We start from the raw sequence: 19,228 nt of genomic DNA, 5'->3' as shown, positions 1-19,228 counted from the left end.
ACTGAATTGTGTCCCCTCAAAGTTCATAGGTTGAAGCCCTGACTTAGGGGCAATGTGACTGCATCTGCAGAGAGAGGCTTTGGGAGGTAACTGAAGGTAAATTTGGGCCCTGCTCCAAATGGGCTGTGGCCTTATAAGAAGAGGGGGAGGGGCATCTGGGTGGCTCAGCTGGTTAAGCATCCAACTCTTGGTTGCAGCTCAGGTAATGATCTCATGGGTCATGGGTCATGGGATCAAGCCCTAAGTTGGGCTCCGTGCTCAGCAGGGAGTCTGCTTTAAGATTCTCTCCCTCTGACCACCCCGCCAATAAATAAATAAATCTTGAAAGAAGAAAGAAAGAAAGAAAGAAAGAAAGAAAGAAAGAAAGAAAGAAAGAAAGAAAGAAAAAGAGAAAAAGAGAAAAAGAGAAAAAGAGAAAAAGAGGGAGAGAGATCTCTCCCTCTCTCCATCATGTGGGGACACAGTGAGAGGCAGCCGTGCACAAGCCAGGGTAAAGGCTCTCACCAGAACCCAACCACACTGGCACCCCGATCTCAGACTTCCAGCCTCTAGAACTGAGAAAATTAATTTCTGTGGCTTAAACTACCAGTCTACGATAGTTCGTTATGGTGGCCCACACCGGCTACGGTAAAGCCCCATTTAAAAAAAAAAAAAAAACTATCCTTACAGATGACAGAGTACTTAACTGCAAGGCCATCCAAAGAATGAATTTATGAAAAAGCAAAGGAAGGGAATGAAATAACCAAATAGGATCGAGGGCTTGAGCATTTTCATAAATGAGATCAATCTCAACCCATCCTCTGTCTGGCTGTGACTCCTTCCGTGATGCACACAGCCTGAAATGGGTCAGAACTCCACGGATGATTTTCTGTGTGGTTGAACAAGATGCCTTCTCCTTGTTTTCATTCTTACTGTTGCATGAGAGATGGGAGGACACTTAAACTCTAAGAAAGAAGACCAGTAGTGGCCAGCACTGAGATCCAAGCACCAAGAGACGGCACTACAAGGGAAGAAAAGCACTATATACTCCTTAAAAGGAGAAGTAAAAAAAAGTCCAAGAACCCAGGATCCGTGGCACCAAGGGGCATGAGCCAAGGCCACAGATGAAATGGGAAGAGGAAGTGGCACCGTCCCATCAACAGTGCTTTCTGCGGGACATGCGATGCTGGATGCTGGGAAAGACTACTTCACGATTTCCAAGCCTGCAAAGGTTGATAAGCACTATCTCCATAGGAATCCATTTGATCTCACCACAACCAAATGAGGCAAGCACAGCAGGACAGGGTTTGTGTCCCCAGGGAGGAAACTGTGGTTTGGAAGTCTTCAGTGGAATTCCCCGGCAAGTGTTAGAGGCAATAGCCAAGTCTCCATTTTCTGATTCTAGACCCAGTGTCCTTTCTGTGGCAAATGTCAGGATGTGCTCTCTACCTTTGCATCTGATCTTGACCTGGTTTTCCAAGGTCAAAAGTTTTCTCCATGTCCGATCTCATTCCCTGACCAACATTCTCCTCCCACCAAAAGTCACGGGATGGCTTCTTCCAGAACACAAAATAACAGTGAATGGACTCTGACAACAGAAGGGAGAAGAGAAGCATGTAGATAGGGACCTATGGACAAAACCCCACACGTGGCATAATGACTTTCCCCCTTGATGAGGCTCTCCCACAGTGATCCTTATACTGCGTGGCCACTCCAGGATAACTGCTATTTTGATTCCCACTTCGCACCTGGGAGAAACTGAGGCTCAGAAATATGAAGGACCTTGTCCATGACGTGCTTTCTAAAGATCAAGAGCCAGATGCCAAATCTTTATGTCCTCTTCCACCTCCCTATGGGGGACAGAGCTCTGGCGTGACGGCCGGGAGGCTCTTGGGTTCCAATCCTTTCACGCACTTCCCGTGTGCTCCCGGTCGAGCCCTATAAACCCTGGGCTTCCTTTCCTTCCACTGTAAACTGAAGGGGCTGGACTGCATGGTCTCTGAGAGCATTCTCTAAAGTGGCTGGTAAGAAAACAATCACAAATATTGGAACACATATTGTCCAGACTCTTTGTGCTGTTTCCCAAATATGATTCAGGGAGTGAGCCAACAGATAGAGGAGGATATTTATTTTTGCTGGTGAGGTCGACAGAGACTTCTTCTGAGCTCGATCACACAGGAGGTCTTTCTGCAGGCCACAGCGTCATTGCACGTCATGGGCCCTGCGTGCTCCCTCTCTCCCCACCACTGCTCGAAGCCTGGGAGAACGCTTTTGAAACCAATCAGGAAATTACTTATCAATCTGAAGCCCCACAGAGTTATGAGTGCTGCTCGCTGCCAAAGGGAAGGGGATTTTGAGTGAAAGTCCACATCTGTGCGCAGTAGAATTCAAAGACTCCAGCTGTTGGAAGGTCTTGCGAGCAATGTAAGTAAACAGCCCTCTCTCCCGATCGAAGTGAACTTCTTCAGGCTTTTTTTCTCCCACGGATGAGTCTTTTGGCTCACGTCGGTGTTGAGCTGTTCTCTCTCCGTTCATCTCTGAGGTTTGGGGGTGTTTACTGACTGGGGCTTGCTCAATGAGCCATCTCCTCTGGGGGATGCTTCTGTTGAACAGAGGAGAGAAAGCGAAAGTCGTCAGGATCGGCTTTGCTTGGGAAGGGTTAGTTTTGAAAAGAGCCCTTGACTTGGCAGTTACGCTCCTTAATGGCTATAGATCCATAGTCAAGAGGAGTGTGAGGCTGACATGGACATTGTGGGGGCTTCGCCCTGCAAAACAGAATGGTCATCGGGTCTGTGCCTACATAATTCTAATTTAGGTGTTCCCTTCATCTTGATATACCGCAGGATTTTAATGGAGGAAAAAGGGAAACATTAAAGCTAATACTGTCCGGTGGAGATTTCCTTGCAGTGGTGTAAATCTTGTGCTCAATTTAGTTTTGGTCGGGGGTGCTGATTTATTGACTGTTCATTTTATTAAAAAATGGGTTCGACATTTTAACTGCTGTGGGGAGGAGAATGCATTCATTGCAACACATGAGCGAAAACATCTAGGCTGTGTTGGTAAAACCGTGGGTTTGTATTAATAGTAATTACGTGATGAGATTGCATAATTTCATACATAACGCATTGTACTAAATTGCTTTTAAAGATATTTTAAATCAGATTGTGGTTAAGGACTGAGACATAATTGTAGGGATATAGCTAACGTAAAGGAAATAGCTCTGTTTTGATCAACCTTTGTTCGCTGAGACCCTACAGCTTCACCAGGAACTTGAGTGTCCTTTTCCAAGGGTCCCTCATCAAGAACCCTAGGGTTACAGGGAACTGGTGTCCCAAGATCTCAGACTCCGCCCCACCATCAGACTGGGCATTTCACAATATTTCTTGATTCCAGTTTGAATAATAAAAGCTCACATCCTCGTCTTGGTTCTTCTACTCCCCGGAAAGCTCCCCTAAGCACAAGAACAACTGCCCTTAACGCTGGTTGGTATCTGCCTTTCTTTCTTCCCTTTGAGCGACTTTGGTTCACGGTTTGATATCCTGTGATGACAAGACTGGTCTTGTTTCCAATATGTTAGTTACTTAACTCTTCCGTGCCTTGGCGCCAGCGCAAGCATCGGCACATCAGAGGGTCAGGAAGCTCCAAGTGGAAAGGGATTTTAGCTACTAGGAATTTGTAAAAGCCTATTTCCTATGTAGACAACCCCACACACACACCCAGAGCAACTTTTAGTCTGAGGTGATGTCTAACCTCTCACCTTTACTTAATATTGGTTAAATACCTAATGTGCTGAAAGCAATAAAAACAAAACGTGAGATGACGTTCCCCTTCTACAATTAACATGTGTGCAGTCTGTGCAGCCCCAGCCAGCTTTTGTTCTCATGACGATGATTAAATAACTCTGGGCACTGGCTGTTGGACATGTGGGGTGCAATGGCTCATAAAATGGAGGGATACATGCTTGGAATGTGAAAGGAAATTATCCAAATATTGGGAAACATGTTGTGAGCGCTCACCAGACACTTGGCCCTCTGGTCACCCTGTCTCGTGTGGTCTTCGGAGCAGCACATGAGGACACGCCCCAGAATGGCCTGTGTATGGTCACTTAACGCCCCTGTGCCTCGGTTTCCTTACTATGAAATAAAGGTAAAAACCATGGGGCTCCTGGGAAGGTTGAGCGTTAACATAAGCAAAGTACCGTTTTTGTGTCTCTTGCAGGAGAAACTGAGGTTAGAGATAGCTAGGTAACTCGCCCACAGCCACACAGGTGATGGCTGGCAGGGCTGGGATTTGGGAGTAAATGTTGTGGCTGCATCATACTGGAGAACGGCCATATTTTTACGAGCTTCCCGCTTGCTGTTGGGTTCTTTCATATGATCCCTATCCAGCCTTCACAGCGCCTTCTGGTAGAAAGTGACTGGCCATTACCCACGAAGATTTCAGACAGGGAAACAAGCTCAAGACTTGAGGCAACTCGCCCTAGGTCACACACCCAGAAATCAGCAGGGCTGGGAGCGAAGTGCAGGATTTGGAATTCCCAGGCTTGTGGTCTTTTCAGGACCCCATGCTCTTGACGGGATGGGAGGGAGGGGAGTCAGGCCCATACTGCCCCCCTGCAGGGGAGAGTGAGCCAGCGGAGAATGACCATGCTCGGCGTCAGTGAGGCCTTCACCTGTTCCTGGCCCGGTGCCTCCTTAATTAAAGCAGGTGCCGGGGCCCCTTTGTCAGTAATTCTCCGGAGTATTGGGTGTGCATCCGAGTTTGACAATCACTGTCCTCAGCCTGTTCTGTAATCTGGGAAAGAATGAAGTTTGCCATTTCCCCTGAAGAAGGTAACAAGTTCTGTTCAGGAGAAGAGATGGAGCATTTTCCTTATTCAAATTTTGGGATTACCCTGTGGTCAGAATCAACCTCATTTCAGAGTTGTTTACTGTCTCATTTATATCTTCCCACGCACTTCACCTTCCAAGCCCTGTGACCATCCGAACTTTGTGTCATCAGCCCCTTTGATTGCAACAGAAGAGGGGTAGATCTCTTTCCCTTTGTCGGCTTGTTACTATAAATCAGTACCGCTCAGTAGAATTCATCACCGTATTAGAATACAGTGAGCTATATGTGTAATACGAGAGATTCACTCAATAAACTTTACACAGAGAAACCGGCGACTTGGAGCATTTACTGTGCTTAGTAAAACACAATGAGATCGCTTTCTCTGCAGACTACTACAGCACAGATAGAGACCAGCCAAACGTGTTCTCAAAACATGTGCTGGGAACTTCAGCTGCCTCGGGAAGAGGTCACGGAGGGCGTGGTGGAACAGGAACCACTGAACGCTGGAAATAATTTCCGGTGGTGGCAAATGTCAGGAGTTGAAGGGAAATAGCCACGGTTTTGAATTCTGGCTTGATCACTTCCTAACCGCAAGTACATCACTTCCCTCCCAAATGCATGTAACAGACAAACAACCCAGCATGGCGCCCAGCACAATGGATGCCCAACCAACAGGGGTTCCTTTTCTCCCTGGCTCTGGTCCGTTCAATCCACAAGTATTTATTGAGCACCTACTATGTGCCATGCATTATTCTAGATATAGCTGTGAACAAGAGCCCAAGTCTTCCTTTAAACCTTGGGGGGGGGCAACAATAGAATCATAAGCCAGGATGTAACCTCCGAGACGGGGAAGTGCTATAGAGAAAAAACGATACAGTAATGAGATAGAGTGACCAGCAGTACATCCATGGGGCTGTTTTGAGACCTGAAAATCTGTTCTGTCATTTTCTTTCCTCATCTCCGCATCATATGCCAGGAGTAATTGTATGAAAAGAAGGAGAGAAAAATCTCTGAACCAAACTGTGCTGCAGTTATTTCTTTCATTCCATCTTGTGCGGTTTTTTTGCAAGATGTTCTTCCTCATCAAAGATAAATCAGTAGGTCCTAAGTGCATGAAGATTAATTAATGGTTCTTCTTAAAAGTTCAAATCATCACAATTCCTAGGGATTACATTGTTGGAGAGGAGAAGAACCACCGCATGGCAGATTTTTAGGGATGAATTGTGCTGCTTCACAATGACTTCATGTGTGGCTTTGAGTCTGAAATCGTACATATGTTAGTGCAGCCAACGTGCGAAGCTGCCAGAAGTCGGCCGATCCAATGCTCTATTAGCCAAGAGTCATGCGTACGGCTTTGAAAAACAATCATGGTCTGAAATGTTTCCTTTCTTAAAATGGTGCAGCAAACCTCACTTGGGTCTGAGACAGCGTCTCTCCGTAGAGAAGGTCACAGTGCAGATAACTTGTACCAGAGGAGTCTTTGTCTTTCACCAGCCAACTATTTGTGGCCAGAATATTCTTGGCTGCAACCACCCAGATGATTGTCTCATTACTCCATTATGCCTTTATCACCATCGTGTAAACCCCAATTATGGATCCACGACTTAGAACGAAAATTTCGTATGCACAACAACACAAAATGCGCAGGTCAACGTTTTCGATTTTCCAATACAGTCCTGGTATTTTTCTGTTTAATTTATGAAAATGTGGTCTCTCCAAATTGCAAACACATTTCTAGAAATTGTTTTGAAAACAAGGTCCCAAGTTAAAATGCAAAGACTGAAAAATAAGAGCAAAGAGGATGAGATGAGGACCTTGAGGTTAATTACCCAGTAGTAAAGACAATTGTGGGGCAATTCAGTGATGCTCCTTGGGGCTCCAAAGCCATCTCACCCAGAGAATGGTGGGGAGCTGCTGTCCTGAGAAGAGAGAAGGGGAAGGGAGCTACTGTTGTGTGTGCACTTTTATGACAGATGCTGCTCCCAGCATTTTACACAGATGAGGTCCTCCTCTTGACCCTTGTGTGGATACTATTTGCTTGTTTTATGGAGGAGGAGTTGAAGCTTGGTGCAGTTAAGTACCAAGGAAGTACCGCACCAGTGAAGAAGAGGCAGGACAACCTGAATCCAGGACTGACCTGCTGCACAACCCACTCTGTCACTGTGCTGAAGAAAGATAAAGGGTCTCCCCACCAAACCCCCTACACACATGCAATACACATTCTATTTAGGTAAAGAAAGAATGTACTGCAAGTTTTGAAATGTTGAAATGGCTTCCTCAGGGAAGAGGCTGAGGCATTGTCTTCTTTGGAGGTCTATTAAACCCAGATTGGTTATCATACGTGTCTGGTATAACTTCAGTGTGGTCCTTCCCCAAGGTGAAAAGATAGACAAAATGATTTCTCAAGGTCTTTTCTAGTTTTCCCAACCAAAGGCCAAGTCTACATCCATGCAAGGCAAAATGGCGGTGGTGACATGGAAAGTCTTGTCATCCTGCTCTCCCTCCCTGACCCTGTGCTGAGTGCTTTGGCTGGAGTGATGTCCAGACTTTCTGGAAGTTACCACAGTCACTCGGATTGCAGGCTTTGCTGGCCATTTCCCCACAACCAGGGAGGGGACCCAATTCCTAATTTGATGGCTGTACTTCCAATGTTTCAGAAATACAAACTGGGACCAAACTGGCATAAAAAAATGGAACGTAGTTAGAAAATAGGAATGTCTTCTAAAATTTTGGCTACCACGTGTATCAGTTAGGATTGCATTTATCTGTGAGTATCAGAAAATCTAGTTTCTTTCACGTGTAAGGGGTTTATTTTTCTCACACAACAAGAAGCCGAGAGGTAGATGATCCAAGGATGATGTAGCTATTTCAAGATGTCACCAGGGAACCAGGCTCCTTCTATCTTCCTGCTTCGCTCGTGTTGGTTAGCATGTGGCTTTCGTCCTCCTAGTGGCAAGACAGCTGCTGCCCCATCACGTGTTGAGTTCATATTCCAGGCAGGAAGGCAAAAACCTTCTTGCCATACTTTGCCTTTTTATTTGGAAAAGGAAGCCCTCTTCCAGGACTTTCCATGTACATGGGCACCTTGCTGCAAGGAGACCTGGAAGTTTGTGTATTCTGTCTTTAATATAGAAAAAGGCAGGGGGAAAGTGGATTGGGGTGGGTTTTGAGAGAGTCAAACCTATAGTACTTGTCAAAATATTCCACAAATTCTTATCTCTGAAAGCAACGAATTTGGAATTTAATACATAAATAAATATTACATATACTTTACCTAGTTCCACCTATTCTGATACTTAACTTTGAGCATAAAAATATTTTAAAGTGGTAAGGGGCAGGTAGGGACAGGATTCTACCCAAAGTACCACAGAGTAGGGGGAAGAAATGGATCTGATGTCAGATTAAGGTTCTGAATTCCAGTTCATAACTAATTGGGTGTGGGATGTCTGTAGGCCTTCATTTATTTGTATTTAAAATAGGGGTAATGGTGTGGGGGATGTCTGGGTGGCTCAGTTGTTAAGTACCTGCCTTTGGCTCAGGTCATGATCCCGGAGTCCCTGGATCAGAGTCCCTGGATGGAGCCCAAGGTCAGGCTCCCTGCTCAGTGGGGAGTCTGGTTCTCCCTCTGCCCCTCCCCCTGCTCCTTCTCTCTCTCTCTTATTCACTCTCTCTCTCTAATAAATAAATAAAATCTTTAAAAATAATAATAAAATAAAATAGGGGTAATCGGGGCTCCTGGGTGGCTCAATCTGCTGAGCATCCGACTCTTGATTTCAGCTCAGGTCATGATCTCAGAGTTGTGAGGTCGAGCCTTGCATCGGGCTCCCCGCTCAGTACGGAATCTGCTTGAGATTCTTTCCCTCTGCCCCTCCCCCTGCTCTCTCTCTCTCTTGTTCTCTCTTCCTCAAAATAAATAAATAAATCTTTTTTTAAAAATAGGGCTAATGAGAACAACCCATAAAATTACTTTAGAATTAAATAAGATATGTAAGCTTATAAATAATATATCATATAAAGAGTCTGGCACATAGTAGGCACTCAAGAGATGATAGTTCTTTCTTGCTTTGCACCTTTCATCCAGCAAGTGTGTAAACTACATGAGCTAACAGCTGAAAAATCAGCTCTTTGATTGCAAGAAATGAGAACAAATCCACTGAACGGTGTGTAGCCTTACCCTATCAGTGCACGCCAAGATTCTTTCATTTTGGGCTTCATCACATTATCTTAGCAAACCAGACAAAAATGTCCAAGTGATTTTGTTTTCCAAACTGCATCATACGCTTCAAAGTGCCATCTGCTTGTGACTTGTTACAAAACAGTCAACAGAGCCATTTGGTGACATTTTAAATAGTGACCAGTGTTTGTTACCAAGGGACATAATTCCTAGAATTTGTTCAATTTGTTCTGTGTTGTTGAGATGTGAAGTAAAGTCTGCACAGAAACTCTCAGCTGTTTCAATACATTATCCTCATCTTAATCCCAAAGCCAGGTCTTAAATTGCATTTCTTTCCATTTTAATTATCTCCCCATGTCACTCCAACCTTTCCAGTCAAAGGTGGATATTTAAGGCTTATCACCTCCTAGTCACCACTGCAAAATTAAAAAGAGGAAATGAAACAAACCAAAAAGAGTTCACAGCTTTGCCAAGTCAAAATCCACGCATCAGCCAACATCTCATGTCTGCACTATGGTCAGGTGGAAAAAAATCATAGAATACAACTCAAAGTCATTGGCTCTCGTTCACATATGAGTGAACCTTTTAAAGTCATCTTTAGCAAGCCATTTAACTTTATTCTCCCCATCGTTAGATGACTAATGAACATCCCTGCCCCTCCTATCTCACTTGGTTGATAAGAAGACCGTTGAGATAATGTGCTAGATGTGCCATTCAAAATAACACATGATATACTCAAGTGTGTTTCAGCATTTCCTGTCTATTGTAGTACAATTTGTACCATATTGTAGTGCATAGAAAATTGCATGACCTTCTCAGGTTCCCCTCTGATTTCTCACCTTATCTTCACCTATCTTGACAAGAGGCCATTGCTCTTCCATCACTCTCTCTTCCATATCTCAGTGTGAATGTAGCCAATTCTTCCTGGCCTCTACCTGATTTCTAGCTGTTAGGCTGATATCCAGGTCTCTGCAGGCTGACCACCTCTTTTCCTGGCTAGAATGAAGCTAAATTCATTTCACAGTCATTGAATGTATACTTATTTATTGGATCAGAAGTGATCCAAACAGACAAAAATTCCTGCCCTCCTTGAGATTACATTTCAGTCCTCTGGCGTCACCAGTGTAGGCATACCAATGAGGACACCCCAAAGTCAACAATGCAATGTCATGCTGTCTCCTCTCCCTAAGATCTTTGTCTCAAGTGTTTCTATGTTGTGCTCACATGTGCTCATGAATTCCTGCACAACGGTCACCATGTAAATCATCGTCCAAATCATAGTCCTCTATGCAAATCACAGACCTTGATGGGGTCCAACTTGAGAATGGTAACATTCGATTGATGGATGCAATCTCTTGTTTTCCCAAAGTTGATCATCTTCATGCAGCCAGAGTGTTGCTAAGTTCTGGGCGGAGATGGAGAGAAAGCCACTTTCCCGTGGTGAGTCACCTGGCTCCAAAGTAGTTGTGCTTGTACCCAGAGATTAAAATCTTTACTGGAAATATCTTCCTGAAAAGTTTTCCTGGAAACATTTCTTTTAACATCTAACATTAACAACTTTCTCCATGAAGACTTAAAACCAGTCACTGGGTAGGAAATAGAAACAATTTATACCCTCTACTGTCCATATATATCCCCCTTCCCATTCAGATATGTGTACACACACATCCCCACACCTCTTACCTCTCCTTAATGATCAATACCCAACTTCCTATTGGCTTTAGCTAGAACGCTCTAGAAACCAATGAAATCTGGGTAATCTATCTAAACTGTTGTCCCTTCAAATTAGTAGAGTTTGGAAATAATCATTTGCATCTACTCCCAAGCACAGAATGGCCAGGGCCAACTGAAGGCCTTCAGGTACCACCTCTGAAACAACTTTAGAAAAAGCTGATTTGCTTTCTTCCCCCTTTATTGGTCCTGCAGGTTGCCTTTAACCCACCTGGTCCACTTTCCTTGGAAGAACAGAGAAGTATGGTAGTTAGAGGTGGGTCAAGGGAGCCAAGTCAAGGTTATTTCAGGACGGAAAAGACTTCAACATTGATACATACAGACTGAGAGCAATCAGCCAATGGTAGAAGATGAAGATTCTAGAGAATGAGAGAAGGTATCTGAGCCAGGTAATCTAAGAGAGGCAAGAGGTAGGTCAAAACAAGCCCCCAGGGGTGGGCTTGGTTTTGAACAAGCATGGGTCCTGCCTCACACCAGTGTCGATGGAGACTGGCGGGAAGCAAACGAGAATGGAGGGGAATGTGGATAAACTACGAGTGATAGAAAATTTGAGGGGGTCCTGATCATGCTCTCTGTTTTTCTCTATGAGTTTAGAAGTAGCATCTTTGTTTAAGATAAGGACAGTGAGCTGATTAAATGTGTACTGCAAGTACCCAGCCCCGTTCTCATCATAGAGAAAACACTAGAAAAAAATTTTATTTACTTCTTTTCCCCTTGACAGATTGAAATCTCTAGCAAATGTTTATCTCCACAAGACATCATATAAAAAGAGCCACCGTGACACCAGCCATATATTTTGCATTTTAAGTGAAACACATGAGCCTTCCTGAAACTTTTATTTTAAACTCTGTACTATAACGACCTCTCTACACTCATCGCAGTTTTGAAAATAACTTGGCTCAAGTGCAGACTGTCAGAGAAACCCTTTGACCACACATATTCTCTTTCTGTGACCCACAAGCCCGGAGAATGTTCTGGAACCTTGCCAGCAAAGAGGTGTGTGGAGGAAGAACGCTGAACTCTTAGAGCTTTTGATTTCAGTGCTGTAAAAATGATTCCAGACATGACAAATGAGAGGGAGATAATCTAAAACATGGATCGTTTCCATGTTTGCCCTTTGAAGATTTTAATAAGCATCAGCTTTCTTGGGCCAAATCAGGCTCTTAGCTTACAAATGTTTCAGATTCAGACTGTCTTCCTTTGATTGTTTGAAATCACAAGGGTCAGTTTGGGGAGATTTCATACTCAAATTTGAGGGCAGCTGGATGACAGACCACAGCAAGTAGTGGCCTCTGAGGGGAGCAGAGGGTCTCCTTCTGCTTGTCCTACCACCCTTCACCCACAACATGATGGGGAGGAGCATGGATGTGGATAGACCAGGTCCAGATTCAGCCAGGTTTGAAGGTTCCCAAGAGGAGACTTCTCTTGTATGAACAAGGGTTATGAGTTTGAGATTTCTTGAACACTAGTGTTCTCAATCTCTCTCTCTCTCTCTCTCTCTCTCTCTCTCTCTCTCTCTCTCTCTCTCTCTTTCTCTCCTCTCTTGTAAGTAAGTACTGGTCTCTTTGGTTTGTCTTTTAAGAATTCTAGTTGCCCACAAGATTGGTATAGTCATAGGGAGCCAGGATTAAGTAGTCACGAAGTGCCTGGCACTATTCTAGGCACTCGGGACAGAGCGGATATCGAAACAGACCAACTTCCTTCTCTAGATATTACAGTCCACTTGAGGAGTAGACAAACAAAGACAACAAAATATTGTTGATGACATGCCTGTCATGAGGTGATGAAGACAATGAAGAGGGAAGTGGGTAAGAGTGAAGCAGGTGTGCTGCTTTAGAAAGGTGGGTCAGGGAAGGCTGGGTCCACAGAAACCCAACACTTGAGCAAGGACTGAAAGGTAAAGAGGAATGAGTCACGCCAGCCTCTGGGCGAAGAGCATTTTGGGCTGGGGAGTAACAAGCTGGAGGGAAGGCATGATTGATGGTCCTTGGTTCATTCCAGAAATAGGAGGATGCCAGGTGGCTGGAATGAAGTGCATGAGGCAGGATGTGAGGTCAGAAGGGAGTGGGGATCAAGCCCATCTAAGGCCTTGCAAGGGCTTTGAGTTTTATCCCAAGGGATGCAGGAAGCTATTGCAGGGTTTTAAGCATGAGAGTGACTGACAGGCTCTGACTTAAGTTCTAAGACCAGTCTAAGACTGCTGTTTGGGAAACAGACTGTTGGGTGAATGATATCATCCCTGCTCCAGCTCTCAGCACACTTGCCAAACTTATTATTATTTCAACAATAGCAGGCTCAGTTGATAAATAATTCACAGACCAAAATAAAATGGACATGCATAAAATGTCTGACAATGGTCCACCTTACAGCTTATATTTTACATTGCATTGCTCTGCTTGAGGGCAGACTGACCCCATCACAGCACAGTAATAAAATGTAATTAATTTGATTAAGGACATTTCTATTTGTGGCATTTTATTTCACCAGCCAGAAAGCTCAAATACCAGACTGCTTTGTTCAAAACTAGACCTCAAAGCCAAGGGAAAAATTGTCTGTTGCCTTTGTTTTCCCTGGACCTGCCTCTCCTGGCAATCAGATTGATATCCCCCAGAACATGGGAAGGCTGTTTGCGTCCCAGCCCAGCTCACCAAGGTTATGGGGTGCTCTTTGGGCATTTGTGACCAAAGCTCTAGCTGTAACAAGATGCTCCTTTGCGTGGCCTTGTCTCTTGTGCATGGGACTCTTTGGGGCAAGTGGGGTGTTGAGAGGGGTGAGTAGAAGCAGGCTAATACAGAAACAAGCTAATTGAAGACTTACATGTGAGAAATCATGGATCCCAATCAAATACTGTTTATCATCATTGGTAGATTTTATTTAATTACTTCACCAACAAACCCACGTCCCTACTATACACCAGGTGCTGTTCGAGGTGCTCAGGACTCAGCAACCAAAAGCACAAACAAAAACACCTACCTCCACAGAGCTTCCATTTCATGGGGGAAGCCAGATGATACCAAAATAAATAAAAAACATAGTATGTGATATAATAATACATGTAATGGGCCAAAAAAAGGGGGAGGGCAAGGAAGGGAGTATGGAATGGTTGGATTTGTAATTTGGGGAAGAATGATCAGAAAGGCCTCACAGGGAAAGTGAAATTTGAGTATAAAGCTGAAGCGGTGGTACAGCAAGATGACGACTGATACACAGAGTGTAGTTACAGGTATAAACATAGCTATAGATGTGGACGTAGGTGTAGATATACATAAATGTGTACATATACACATGCACAAACACATGTAGACACACATTACCTACACACATACATATAGGTATTGATGATATAGGTATAGGTATAGATATGGATATACATCTGAGGGAAAGCTTTCTAAGCAGGAAGGACAGCGAATGCAAATATCCTGTGGCAGGAATACCCTTAAGGAGCAGCACAGAGACAGTGTGGCTAGAGCCAGGTGAGCAAAGGAGAGATAGGTAGATCATGAGTTCACATGGTGAGGAGGGGCAGCCCATCAAAGGTTTGTGGATCATTCTAAGCCTTTACTTTGTAGACTGAGTAAAAAGGGATGCCATCAGAGGGTTATACATGAGTGCTTTTCCTGCCGAGTGCCTTCTCCAAGGGCAGGACCAAGAAAACCAGATGGAAAGAGTTGCAATAACTCAGGCAGGAGCTAACGTGGAAAAGACCAAGGGTGGCAGCAGTGAAGATGGTGAAGAAGGGTGCGATGCTTGAGACAGTGCTTAAGGAGAGCCACAAAGAGTTATCACTAAGGTACGGTTCATGGGAATGAGGAGTATCAAGGGCAACTCCAAGGTATTTGGTCTGAGCATCGGAAAAAAATTGTTACCAATTACATGAGGAAGAACAAGGCAGAAAGAAATGACCTTTAGAGAGAAGGTTGGGTATGCAGGACTGAGAGGAGGATTTCTGGAGTGATGTCATTGAGAAGGTGAGAGGGGGACTGGGGAGAGGGGATGGGATCCAGTGCACAGGTGTTAGGTTGGCCTGGGATAGAGGCACAAACAGTTCATTCTAGCAAGAGAGTGGCAGAATATACTTACATGATATCACACAAAAGGGATATCAATATGGTGGTGGGAGTTGTATGTTTTCTGATTACTTCTATTTTCTGAATAAAATGGAAAATAAGGTCATTCACTGAGGATGACCACAGAGGAAGAGGTGTTGGGATTCAAAAATAGAAGACAAATTATGAAATAGTTATAAAGGAAAGTAGGATGGTTAATGAAATAAAAAATAGTATAATTGAGGGGCAGCATTAATCAAAGACCCTTCTGAAGGGAACAATCACATTTGGAGATGGAGGGTGGGCAGCCTGATTGTATGTTTTTCTCTAATGCATCTAGCCAAAGTTGTGGTTTAGTTAAATAAGTTTCAATAAAGCAAAAGAGAGGCCAAGGAGTCACAGGTGTCTTCCAGACAGTAATTGTCATAGAATCTAAACAGGGTAAGGAATGAGGTGAGGACTTGAATAAGGGATAGAATGAAAATGGTAGTGTCCAAGTAAAATCAAATAGTTGTTGGACTTGGAATACTGGATGGAATACCAGAAAAGAAGCAGTGGGAAGACAGTGGGAAGAATGAAACTGAGTTTGTGAAGATACTGTAGTTATAGGTAATAAGTTCTTTATATGATCATGTGAGTAAGATGTGAGATGTGTGTAAGATCATGTGAGGCTGAGTAGGAGACAAGACCATTGAAAGAAAAAAAGTCAAGGGTCTGTGAGGCCAGGGTACGTGAGAGGTTTTCTAAGGAGATACTAAATCATCTAGATTATGGCAGTGATGTCGGAGAGAGTGACAGAGCCCAGGAGCTGAAATCTCCAAGATACGAGGGGAGTGAAGTAAATTAGTAGATGACATCAACCAGGAAGACTGGTGGGTGTCATGGACAGATGACATGGGTGAGACTCGACCCTGGATAGACAGAAGGAGGCAGGGGGATGAATGGTCTGGAAATGGCAAGGAGGATCACAGAGGTCCTATTGTACATCTGGGCCCAGTGGAATGAGGACTGAGGGGTAGAAAACAATCACTACGTGAGTGTGCTGCAGGGACAGAGGTGTCCTCAGGAGATAGCCAACCTGCAGTCAGAACAAGAAGATGCAATAACATTCAGAATGGAGGGTGAGGATATAAGGCTCTTTGCTGATGAGTGACCTTGGGTTCTAAGAGGCACCAGGGAAGGAAGGGGTGGAAGATGGGTCAAGAAAGGGGCCACAGTGATGATAGTCCACATGATGAGTGATTGGCCTGGAAGTCTGGAAGGACATGAACTGGGGTAAAGGATGTGGTAAGACTCTCTTAATGTCTCAAGATAGAGAGTGGAGGTGAGTCTGTAAGTGGGAAAGAAGACCGAGGTGGGGTCTATAGGAACCATGACAGGTTTATGGAGGCTTGAAGATGGGGGAGTGAGGAACCTTATCTGGATCACCCAGAAAGCTCTGGGATGTTTTCCTTGCTCCCCGTAGAGATTTTCATGAACTATCTTGTGGGGCCCAGGTACCTTGATAATCCTGGATTATAAAAAGTGAGAAGGTGGGAGACAAGAAAGGAGGCTGAGGTAGTCAGCAGAGACAGGTTATGGAGAACTGTGTGTCATTTTGAAGAGCTAGGGCTTTACTCAGCAGACCAGGGTTCTTAGTCTTGTGACAGGGGACCTTTGGGACTCTAAAGACTGTGGTCTTACCTCTACTCTCACATAACCCTGCACATCCATTCTGCCTACCATGTTAGGGAGAACTTGTCATTCGTCTATGTCAATGTTCAACCAGAGAACAAGAACCAACAGAAGATAATACCTATTAATCAACATAGGGTAAGCAGTTAGACTCTGCAATTATGAAGATTGTCTGGAGATTCCAGAATCTGTAGGGAGACCTCCAGGAAGGACACACTAGGACTTTTAGGTATGAGGAGCTGCTGTAGAACTAGGTGGGAGTTCTTCTTGTTAGGGAAGCCTCAACTATTCTGAAGACCATTTAATGGACTAAATCATGCCCACCACATTACCTACAAAAGCCTCCCTTACTTCTAGTCAACTGGTTATAGAGTTTGATCACCTCTGCAAAATTCCTTCATGGCAAAACCCAGATGAATGTTTGATGAAAATCTGGGGACTGAAGCCTAGCCAAGTGGACTCATAAAACTGACCATGACATCAGTATATTCCTTAAAATCTATAGATCCATGGCTGGGGGGTCCTTTTGTGAGCAAACAGGAGTCCATGAAGGGAGAGTGGTAAGAATGTCCACCTTGCAGCTCAGAAAGATCAGATCTTCGTGCTTAAGTGGTAAAAATTCTTAGTAAAGAATTTGAGTAAACAGTACTAAAAATAAAATATGACTTTCTCCAGTGCAAATCCATGTGAACTACAGTTGGTCTCAGTGGGAAATCAAGCAAGTTGGAAAGAACCCCAAAGAAAAGTTATTCCAAATTTCCCTGGATATCTCAAGAAAGGGAGTATTTGTCCAGTATGCAAGGCTTTTTAAGTAATGGCCCAAAATTCTTAATAACTATCCCATCTTCCACTGAATTCACGATTAATGAGTTGACAAGTTGACAAATATTTACAGGCACCTAATCAGTGCCCAGTATTCCAGTGAAAAAGGAAAAAAATAATTAGCTACAGTCCCTCTCACCCCTGGCCAAGAAGCAGTCTCCCTGGGGGGTCCATCAGTTAGCGCTCTTCCAACCGAAAGTGACAGAACACCCAACTCAAGATGCTTCAAAGTAAGAAATGGGAAGGGGATTTCTTAATGCATAGAACTAACATCTCCAGTAGATCTTCCGGCTTCAGGTTCTATCGAATCCAGTTACTCTAAGGATATGGTCTGAACTCTGTCTTTCCACATCTCTTGGATCTGGTTTTCCTTGAGTTGATGTCACTGTTGGTCAGGTTTCTCCTTGCAATGGCAGGTAGGGTGTCCAACCACTCCAGGCCTACATCCTTGTAGCTCAGCAGTCCCAGCAGAAAAGTCTCACCACTGAGTTTCTCCAAACTCATTTAAGTCACTAGGTCTCCCTTGTGTGAATCATTGTGATCAGAGTAATGTAACACCCTGGAGAGGCAGGAGCATGGGCAGACCTCATCAGAACCACATGTTCTGAGGGGAGGAGAGAAGAAAAGGTCCCCAAGGGAAAATCAAGAGGCTGTTCCAGAAGAGGGAAGGGATGTTTGGTAAACAACAAAAGTCAAAGCCCTCTACAGGAACATCACCACTCAAGATCCAGAAACCAGTGCGAGTCAGAAGAGAACCGAGAATTCCGTTGGGCTCCCTGCCCTAAAGCACGAGGCTGTTTCCACCTCTCTAAGGGCAGCTAATAACAACACTTACTCTGTCCCACAACTGCAAGCATTCTTAAAAGTCAAATGAGATAGATGCCAATATACCTTATACATAATAAACATCATATATTTAAAAAGATGTGATGATAGCCTAGCCAACGAGGTGAGGCTGAGTTTGTGCTGGAAAGGCGAAGCCAGAAGACAGAGAACACGCAGGAAGAAGTACCACTATTTGGGTGAAGTTACTCACCGGTAAAGAGATTTATTCTGCTTGTTAGCATAGTTAGTTCACATAGTTAACATAGTTAGTCTTAGTAAGTTTGTCTTCAGAATCCCATGTGCAGGAATGAATTAAAATAATGGCAATGAGGGCACCTGGCTGGTTTAGTCGGTTGAGCACCAGACTCTTGGTTTCGGCTCAGGTCATGATCTCAGGGTCCTGGGATCGAGCCCCACATCAGGCTCCATGCTCCGCGTGGAGTCTGCTTCTTCCTTCCCCTCTGCTCTTGCCCGCCCAACACTGTCTCTCTCCCTTTTTCTCAAATAAATAAAATCTTTTTAAAAAATAAAAATAATAGTAGCGAGAGTTACAGCTTTGTTTCCTACTAGCTGTGTGACTTTGGGAAAGTTATCTTAACTTCTCACTGTCTGTTTCGTCATTTGTAAAATGGCCTAATAGCAGTACCCGCCTCATAGGATAACTGCGAGGATTAAATGTGTTAATATAAGTAAAGTGCTGGGCATAGACTAAGTGTTCTACGAATATTAACTATTGTTATCGGTCCTCAAAACCCACTGGTAGGTATTCTTATCCCCATTTTTCTACATTAAAACAGGGACACATAAAAGAATTAAATAGATAAGGTAAGATGTGAACCCAGGTTTAACTGACTGAATTTCATGCTCTTTCTGTTGCAACAAGGACTTTGTAAATATAGGCAGGCAGGGAGGGAAGGAAGGAGAGGAAAGGAAGGAGGGACAGAAAAGCATTCTGTCCCCCCAGATCCTGAACATGGACTTACTTTAACAACAGTTAACCGGAGATTCTAGAATATTCCTTTAGCCTTGGATTCAGTGATATTAATTTAAATGGTTTTGTTAGAGAAAGTTTTGGCCAGCACTAAAGGAAGTGAAAATTTGAGGAATGTGCCAGAGACACCAAGCTGAATTTAATTGCTCTTCTCTG

General features: G+C 44.0%; 1 protein-coding gene across 3 annotated transcripts in view; it reads left to right on the top strand.

The window, feature by feature from the left end:
* C1QTNF7 (C1q and TNF related 7) overlaps positions 1-19,228 on the top strand; it is a 106,528-nt gene that overhangs the window by 30,043 nt on the left and 57,257 nt on the right. Inside the window, exon 1 of one of the 3 annotated variants that reach the window (XM_045771430.2) lies at positions 2,100-2,403. The exons of 1 other annotated variant lie outside the window; for it this stretch is intronic. The gene's annotated coding sequence lies outside the window, so the exon portion shown is untranslated. Of the gene's footprint in view, positions 1-2,099; positions 2,404-19,228 lie in introns of those variants that run through there. One more of the 3 variants, XM_045771428.2, reaches the window with a different exon arrangement.

The sequence above is a fragment of the Ursus americanus genome, chromosome 8, assembly GCF_024610735.1.
Source record: "Ursus americanus isolate L20-20 chromosome 8, mUrsAme1.1.p, whole genome shotgun sequence".
Lineage (NCBI taxonomy): Eukaryota > Metazoa > Chordata > Mammalia > Carnivora > Ursidae > Ursus > Ursus americanus.
This window is presented reverse-complemented; position numbering and strand designations above follow the sequence as displayed.